Raw genomic sequence first — 9788 nt, 5'->3', positions numbered from 1 at the left:
GCTGCCAACTTACATGTTACAGCCTGGTCCCACGTCTGCTTGGGGCATCCCTGGCCAGGCTGGGGGGAAATTTAGTGCTGGATTGTCCTGGAGTAGGGATGATTTCAGCAGCACTGGGTTTCCATGACGACGTGCACAGCATCCCGGGAGCCAGGACCACACACACATGCACACCCCAAGATGAAACTACCTGGGAAATTGGGGGGGAAATAGCTACAGCTTTGCTGAGTCATGGCTGGCTCGTATTTATAGGCACTGGCAAAGCGCACTTTGGGATGCTAATAATATATTTTGTTAATCAGAGGCCACAGCAGAGTGCTTCTTGCCTTCTAATTCCCTGCCGTGGCAAAGCTAAGGCTTGTTAAATAAACAGCTGTGGTGCTTTCAAGGGGGGAGAAAAAACCAAGAATTGCCCCAAAAATCTCCTTTGAGGTGCTGGGGAGGAAGAAGGAGCTCATGCATCCCTCTTGGATTTGGGCTGTGACCCCAGAAAAGCCCCTTCCCAGCACCTTTTGAGGCAGCAGAGTTTGCACATCACCCTGCACTGTGCTGTGGTTGACCCGTGGATGTAACCAGGCTAGAAAACCAGCATTGACAGGGCCAAACTTTGCTCTGGACTTTATTCCTCTGAAGCTGTCAAGGGGCTCCTTGCGTTGCTCGTCCCTTCCTTTGTGTCACCCCGTGCTGTTGGCCCTGCTGCCACCTTCACTAAACCCACTGGGAGGTGACTGCCACAGGAGGGGAGTTTCAATGTGGCTGTTAATGTTTTGCAGCAGCTTTTAAGACACAGCGGCAGTTTTGCATAACATATCCTCCAGATGAATATTTTAAATGGACTTTAGTAAGATGCTAATGGATTTTCACAGCTGATGAAATTAAAGCCCTGTTCCTTCAAACCTTGAGGATCTGACTTTGAAGGGCTTCGATTTTTTAAATCTTGCTGCTTTTTTGCAATTCCTCCTTTGGTTGATGTTTGCTTTCTTCTTTCCATCTAAGTGTTCGTTTTGGTTTTCCCTGCCCTGGTGGGATGCTCCTAGGCAAGGTCTGTGGCAAAGCACATCATCTCAGCCCGTTGGAAGAAATATGGGGAGCTGCAGGCAAGGTTGTGTTGGGTTTGGCTTGGCGAGGAACCATACATCAGCCTGATGGAAAGGGCTTTATAGCCTACAGAAGTTTAGGATTTCTGGTTTTTTTGGGATCATCACAAGAGCTTAAGAAATGAAGATGAGCAAGGTGCTGTCCCCATTTCCCAGCTCTACTGGAAAATGAGAAAAATGTGCTTTAGATGTCCATCCCTTGTCCCTTGCTCTGCTCCTTGCCCTGGATTTACAGCTCTTCTGCCAGCAGGTCCTTCCTACCATCTGCTGTTGAGTCTTGGTCCTCCCATGTCTGTGGTCACCCTGAATTTCTACCCCTTGTTTGTTAGTTTAAAATCAAAAGCTGGTGTTCCTGGGGACAGCTGAGCTGCTGGAGGATGTGTGCTCTTCATGAATGATATGAAGGAGGAATTTAATTCCTCTGATGATGAGCCTGGGAGAGTTTAACGGCCCCTGTTTCTTACTCCAGCACTGCCCTCAGAGGAGAGACTGGGGCAGGGAGCTGGATGACCTGTTCTAGATGATGCTGGGAGCCCACCGGAAACACATGTGGCCTCTTTTCCCTCTGCCTCCCCCATCTTGAGCCCCTTCAAGAAGAAATGGGGACCCTGCAGGGTTATGGGGCATCCCAATGGGCTGTGTCTGCTGTGGGACTTCCCAGCTGCTTCCTTGCCACAGTCACTCATAGCTTTCAAAATCATTCGGTTCATGTTCCCGCTTTGGTCTCCTCTTTGTAAGGTGCCTTTTGGGACAGTCTGAACAAAATACAGCTGACTGCTTCTTAGCTTTGGGAAAAATAGACATAAATAATTCTGTGACTGTTTTATTTTTTTTTTCTGAAAGGTCCTGTAAGGGATGGGATGTGGATAGGATGCCACGAGAAAGTGCTGCTAACACCATGCATGCTTGATTCTGCTCTTCTCAGTGTGCTTAGAGAGGATCTGTTCCTCCTTGTGAGCTAGAATACACTTGATGAAAATGCAAGGTATTTAAACCTTCATAACTTGGAAAGGATTAGACCAATTTTCCTGAAACCTTTACTTCAGAGACGATGGTGAGATGTGTGTGCCATGACTGAAACTTCAGAAGGCATCACTTTAGTTATGTGGGTTCAACCTTTCTGACTCAAATTTGCTATGAGGTTTGGATTACGCATCGCTCTCTGCCTTGCTTCCTCTCTTTGGTAAGAGCCAAGTGCTTAAGATTAGAAGCAACTGCAATATAATATATATTGCTTCCCTTAAAGCTCATAGGAAAAATAAGATGGTTTGTTTAAACAGCTTTGCGGGTGTGTGGGCAGGAGCGAGGGAGTATGCTGTGTGTTTGGGTGAGGTGGGGATGTGTCTCTGGAGCATCTGAGCTCTCACTCGTGGTGGGGTTGTGTGTAAAATTGCACGTGTGTGTGTGCTCAGATCACCTTGAGTTTTGGCTGGGGTTGAGTTTCAGCTCTGGGGGTGATGAGCTGCTGGTGCACTGTAAAGTTTCAGTGCTGTTGGTGCATCTGGAGATGCTCTCCCTACCCTGACAGCAATGTACCTGTTCCAATTCTACACAGCAAAAGGAAAGCACCAGCTGTCCCCATGCTGAAAATCAGACAAAATTAACCCTTATGTGTGGAGCTGCTGACTGGTACCCTGTGACAGCCCTGTGAGCTCTGGGTTGTGCACCCCCAGTATGTATTGAGGCTTTGAAGCAGTGGTTGGGCAGCTTTCTGTTGTGTTTGGGGTGCACAACACCCCATAAACACCCAGAGACTGTGGGTGGGCCCTGCATCTTTGTGTGATATCTCCCCCTCAAAGCGTTGCATTTCCTGGAGGGGGACAACCTGCACATGAAAGGGGACAGCAATCCTCCCATGGGACTCGGGTGCTGTCTGGAGGTGGACAGCTGAGGGTTGGTTTATGTTGCAGGTTGCCATCTCACCAGGGTGTTCCTCCTTTGCTCCCCCAGCCCTGAACCCCCCACCTTGGACCCTCCCTGCCCAGAAGGGAGAGGAAGTGCTGGGATCAGGCAGGAGAGCTGGTTTCACGTTGGAGGCACATCCCATCTGCCCAGTGGGAAACCCAAGGGATGCTGAAGCTGTAGGAGCAGGAGCACCACGGCCTCTTGTCAGACCTTAATGCCAGGACCAGGGCTGATCCAGCAACTTTTGAGTGCTCCCTGGTGCACCCAGAATATGAGTGTACTGTTACTTTGTAAATCAACGGCTTGGAGATGTCCCACAAAACCTACCCAGCCCTTGCTGTGAGGGTTTTGAGGCTGAGACCCTTCAAACTTCTTTCATGCAAGGAAGTGGGAGAGCACTGGGGAAAGATGGGAGCTCAGAGGCAGAGGAGATCCTCAGAGGACACGCTGCCCTTCCTGCTGGTGCGGCAACCCTGGAGGCCAAAGCTTGTGAGATGTCTCTTGGACCATGTCCTTGCCCATCTCTCGCCCCTGTGGGAGCTCTGGATGCGGAATGCTCCTCTCTGCTCAAAGAGGTGTCCTTGGAAGAGGCCCCCCAAGAAAGGAGCAGTCCTGGTCTTCCCTGCTATCCAGAAATAGTCAAAACCTCAGCTCTGGTGACGCATCCCAAAATGAGTGGGTCTGGGTTCTGGGAAGGAAAATTTGGGCTGTTTGTCCTCAGCAGTGTCCTCTGATGCGGTCAGGGTGAGGAAATGCATCAGGAAAACCAAACTGGTCTTTTTCCCCCTCCTCTTCTTCTCCCTTGTTTATGTTACAAAAAACTCAGGTATTTTTAGAAACTGTTTCAGTGTGTATAAAAGGTGACCAGCCGAGGCTGCGCCATCTCTCCCAGAGTGATGCTACTGTGCGGGAATTACCCCGTGCTCCTGGGATCAGTATCTGTCCTGAGATGAAATGAGTCACAAGACCTTAAAAATAGCTTTGAGAGGGTTATGTCATACCACTAGAAAATGAAGAAGGGCAGGAAAAAAAGATCCCAAAACTCCATAACCTCCATAACTTAGTGCCTCCAGCCCTGACTCCTCTGATGGTAATTCCCTGAGCCTGTAACCATGTCTCTACACATCACTTAGGGGACATTTATCCCAAGGTCACACAATCCCTGTTTTGGGAAGTTGAGATTAACTTGGAGTTATTCTTAGGGATATTAGAATGGCTTTTAAGCAGTAGAAGACATTTAGTACTGGCAGCTTGAGCTTGGGCAGGAGGGGAGCAGCTGGAGCATGGTATGGGCTGGGACCTGAACTGTGGTGTAGCATCTTAAGGGATGCAAGAACAAACTAGACAAAAAACCCCAACCCTGTTGCCCAATCCTGCACTTGCAAAGGGCTGAGTGCAGGTTCTGGCTGCTCAGTTGTGTTTGTGGTCCCTGGGTGTGGATTCTTGCGTTGCTGGAGGATGATGTTTGGACGAGCAGTGATGGGAGCAGGATCAGACTGCCCTGGGCTGCAGCATGCACTGGGTGTCCCCTCTGCTCTGCTGCTCTGTTTTTGCCATGTTTTGGCGTGCGGTTTTGTGGCATTTGAGTTCCCATGTCCTCAGCGTGAGTGTTGCATGCCCTTTAACTCTTTTAATTTGCTCCTTCCCTGCGCTTTGTATAAGGACTGGCCCCTTCTCCAGCCGTGGGCGCTCCCAGGGCTGGGCAGGTAGGTCCCCAGGAGACACCCAAGGTGCAAGATCACCCCATTCCCACTCTTATCAGCATAAGACCAAGTCAAGACAAATAAAATCTTTGCTTCTAAGCCATGTTTTCCAGTTGCTGGCCTGCATGAGTAGGGGGCTGTCATTTGTGTCTGCAGCAGCAGCTCCAGGCAAGGGGGAGGTTGTGAAAACATCTTGAAATGAGATATTTTTTTTGTAGCTTCCCTGACCCAAGAAGCTTTAGGCTTTTCTCTGCTATTTACCCTGAAGCATACATCCTCCTTCTGCTTGCTGCAAGGATGAAAAGGAGAAAAAAAAAAAAATCCTTGTTTTGGGGGGCAGAGGCTCATTCCCAAAGAGCCTGAGGGTTTCCAGGGCTTGGCATTGTGAGGCATTCAGCTGCTCAGTATCCTTCTTGTTCACAGGTGGAATAAAAGCCAATGTTTTTGTGGAGAGAAAAGCTGAACCGTGATAACGGGGGTGGGGGCAGGGAGGGGAGGTGTGTGTATGTGTGTAGTTGGGGTTGTCCGAGTGGATCAGAGCATTGTGTTCTCCTTTTGCCTTTGAACAGATGTGTAACATCGTGCCTGCTGCAGCACAAAATAAAAAACGGAGCCGAACCAAATGCCTCTTCAAAGAAAATAATCTCGTGTGGTTCCTACCTTGGGAAAAAGCTTGTTCGCTTTCCTTCCCCCTAGTAAATGCCAGTAAAAACAGCCTGTTCCCCCCCAGAACAGTATTTCCCAGCAGGGATATATAGAGACAGGAGGATTTTTTAGCTGTCTTTTTATCAGGGAGAGTTAAATTCTTTGGAAAATGTCTCCTTATGTGACTTTACAAGGTCTGGCCAGGCTGACTGTGCCAGGGAGCAAAGCCAACGCCTTGGCTGTGCCTGCTGGGTAATGTCACCTGGATGTAATGTCCTTGGCTCTGGTGTCAGCAGGTCCCTGTGTGGGACATGCTGCTGTCCTGGCTGATGCAAAGGCTGGGACACAAGTGTGCTAGCAAAGCTCTGGTGAGACCAAAAAGCGTCCCTCCATCTGAAAAATATCTTTGGTTTCCTTTTGTCTGAGTTGCAGGGCAAGCAGCAAGGGAGAAGGATGTTGTGTGCAGACAACTTGCTTTTATCAAAATTCAGATGTCTCAGGGGAAGCTGTATCTAGCCAGGGCTGAACATGCTTTGGGTGGTGATTTTAGTTTCTTTTCTCTCAGCAAAATTGAAAACTGTTTGCTGATGGATGAATATGTAAGACCATCACCTCTGTCTCCAGCATGCCTGGGGAAAGTGTTTCACCCCTTGTGGGGAGGAGCTGGGGCTCTGGAAGCCCTCAATGTACCGTAAAGGCTGATGCTTGGATCAACACTTTCCTCACGGCATTTTGGGTGACAGCTTGGCTCTGGCTCGTCCTGCAGAGGTACGGCGTAGGTGGTTTTGGGAGGTGAGAGGCAGGTGGCTGGCAAAAGAGACATGTGATGCTTTGTGGCCTTTGGAAGCATCTAATGGTGCACAGGGGGTCAGTGCTGGGGTGGAGGAACCAAGCTGGGCTTTCTGGGTGCCCACTACTGTCAATCATCTCAGAAGCCACCCCCTGCCCTGTGCTGTTCCCTGCAGTATCAGCAATGGTGGTTGTTTTCCACGTTATAGGATATCTGCTGGGAGTTTTTGTCAGTGGAGGAAGGTAAACCAGGGGGTTTTGATCATGTAGTTCTTGGATTATCTGATTGTGGGTTGAGCAGCCCAGCAGCAAGGCTGTTGATTAGTTGTAAGGGTTTTGGAGGGGATCAGGTTTGCTCAAAGCTTGGGCTTTGGAGTTTGATGCTGAGCGATAAAAGTTGGGGTAGGTTGGGGCTGGACGTTGAAATCCGGGGAAGGTTATGGATGATGTGGTCCTCCTCCGGCTCGGGTGAGAGGTGACTGCACCTGGGTGCTGGTGGAAAATCCCTGTATGGTTTCCCCAGTCTTCTCCTCTAGGTGCTGCTGATGGTGTTTGACTAGACCCCAGGCAGCCATCATGTGGGTCCTGAGTTCCTTGGAGAACCTGTTCTTGGATGGCTGGATGTTGGGAAGAAGTGGGACACAGTGTGCTCTGACTCTACTGATGGTCCTGGCACTGAGACCCTGGGGAAGGGGCAGAGGGAGGGGAAATCATTGCAGTTTTGAGGCTCCAAATGACAAGGTCCCGTCCTTCCCCTACGCTTGAACTCTCCTTTAATGGGAACATGCAGTGAAACAAGAGTTGTTAAAGCTCTCCTTGCACTAGGGCTTTTGATCAGGGAAGTATTAATTATGTTTGAAAGCAAATGAGAAAGACTAATGAAGGGGAGATCAAAGGGAGCAGCAAGCACGCTGAGTTCAAAACCATGGCTCACCGTGGGGGCTGCTCTGCAGGGACCTGCCCCAGGATCTACCAAGAAGGTCCTTGCCCTTGTCTGGACCGTCAAAGGTGACAGGGCATCCATCAGAGGCTCATCTTCACCAGGAAGCACTCTGTGGTGCGACCTTGGCTGCTGGCCATGCTAATCATAGGATCAGAGAAGTGATTATTAATTATTTAGCTGGGGAAGGACTCGGGTCTTTGCAGCTTTTGGGTTGCACTGGACCAGAAACACAACGTTGGCTCCAAGGAGGTTGTGCAGCCCACAGGCATTAGGCAGTGCCCTGGGGGGGGGAGCGGGGGAAAAGAGCCCAGGGACTGGGGAGAGGTTAAGCTAAAGGACAATACTGGCACAAGAACAAATGGAGAAAACCCAATGGGGAATAGATTTAGGTCAGAAACAGGGAAAAAATGTACAGAGGATGGATGGATCCGCAAACACGTGAAGCCACTGCAATAGAGAGATGCTCTTGGGGACGCTTCCTGGCTGCTGAGGACCGGGAGCAGGTATTGCCTGATAATTCATTTGCTAGCTGATGGAAAAAAAATGCAAATATTTGCCTTGATGAATTGTATCTAGCCATGGGGGCTGGTTGAGTAATGAACTGCTTACACATAGATATTTTGTCCACTAGCTGGCAGGAGCTATTAGTAGTGTTGCCTATTTGGGAAGATGATTTGACCAGTGACGGGAACTCCTGCAGACAGGAGGGTACAGAGATGACACCTGGGATCATCTCCAAGCATTGTGCTTCATTGCTGGTAGATGTCCACTTCCCCAGCCCTGTCCCTCCTATCACAGACATCTCATGCCTGAAGCAACCTCTTCTATCCCTTATCTCTTCCACATCCTCAGTTTTCCCTTCGTTGCCTTCCTCCTTCCTGAGCTCCCCAGCACAGAGCATGGACCCACTTTGCCTTTAATTGGAAAAAAGCTCCTCCTTGATGTGTCTTAAATAGTTTGTTGTCTCGGGTAGACAGGATTCCCCCAGGAGCTGTATATTTTTAGTGCCCAATATTGTTTTAATCATAGCGAGGAGTGCTGCTTGGCGAATATTATTTTGGGATGTGCAAAATTAGCGATCCTGCTGTCAGGGAAGAATTGGATGGCGGCTAACAAGTTTGGAAGCATGAGCTGGGTGGAGGATTGTTTTGCCAATTATCAGGCCTAGCATAAAGGACACAGCCAGCATAAAGATGAACCAATAACCAAACTGTATTTGAAACAAAAGGATCAGTACATGGGTGAGCGCTGGGGGTACAAACAAGTCAGATTATACACAATTGACATCAATCCCACTGACCCCAACAATGACACCGCACAACCAACAATGGATGGAATAAAGGGTGACATGCAGTCTCCCATAGAAGGGATGGGAGACAACTGAGTCAGCAAACCAAACACATAAGACCAAGGAAGCCACATACTGAATCTCTACACAGCCCGTGTTTACAAAGGCCAGACCTGACTGGAGCCCAGTCCCAGGGAGGCGGGAGGTCCTTCCCCAACAGGGAACTCTGCACAGGGCACCCACCTCACACACAGACACTGCCCCTCCTGCCAGGGGTCCCAGCTGTTATCCCTCAGTGGGACACCTGACCTTTGTTTCCTTACTGCGGGACCCCTGGGGCTCCTTTACCCCATGGCTCTGTCTGCCAGGCCACCGCACCCTGGAGGGAAGCCTAAAGGCAAACTCACCCCCCTCTGCGAAGGGCTGTGGGAATCACCCACATGTCAGCCTTAATTTGGGGCTTGGGGTTGAAACCCCAGCATTTCAAGGATCCACCATGAAATTAAAACAGCTTTGAATTTTCCCTCTTCCTTGAAAACTTTGTCCTTTTTTTGTGGCCTTGGCTTTTATCAGAGGTAGACAGCCCAGTTCCCTGATACATTTTGCAGGACATGGTTAACACGTCCCTGAGATCCTTGGTGGCATTTTTCATCAGGGGTTTCCCCATGTGTGGAGTCCTGCAGCATTTATGTGGGTTCTCCTACTGGCCCTGCCTTAACCCATGGGGTGAAGGGCTGACCTGATGCTGCACCCCGTGGCGCAGAGCAGAGGGTGGGTTCACCTTCAGTGGGATCTTTGGTTGTTCTCAAAGCTGAGCAGCTCTGCTCTGCCAAGCTCTGGATGAGTTGGTCTCCTCCACCTTTTGAGTCTTAGGAGACTTTGCCAAAATGTTGGGTTGTCTGTGTCCTGCGTCCTGAAAGTCGATCCATGTCGTGTTTTCCAGCCTTCTTTAGATCCAGGGGTGAGGATCCCAGCACAATCTCTGAATGCTGCAAGGATGGGTTGGAGGCATTCCATGTGTTATGGGGGCAGCAGAAGGGGTTGGCGCTCCTCTGCTGGGAAGGTGCTGGGAGCAGGAGAGCTGCTGCAGCCGCCTTCTGCATCCTCCCAACACCTCTCTGACTCTCAGTCGTGATTCCCAAGCAATCCCCAAACCAGAGGGGTTGCACAGCAACGGGAGCTGAGAGCAGGCTGGAGAGGAACAGGGAATTTCTGGTTAACACCAATTATGTCGTTTGATCCTCCCCTTCACTTCCTCGAGTTTAAACATTGCTTCACTGGAAGCAGCAGTAATTAGTGCAGGGAGCTGCTTCTGGCCTCTCCCAGCCATGGCTCCTGCATGCAGAACACGGCACGTGGGCTCAAAATAAAGTTAATATGGGGGGTTTGAGGCTGGTTTTGGGGTTCCTGTATCTTTT

The sequence above is a fragment of the Athene noctua genome, chromosome 13 (genome assembly GCF_965140245.1).
Source record: "Athene noctua chromosome 13, bAthNoc1.hap1.1, whole genome shotgun sequence".
In the NCBI taxonomy this organism is placed as follows: domain Eukaryota; kingdom Metazoa; phylum Chordata; class Aves; order Strigiformes; family Strigidae; genus Athene; species Athene noctua.
Note: the sequence above shows the minus strand (reverse complement) of the source record.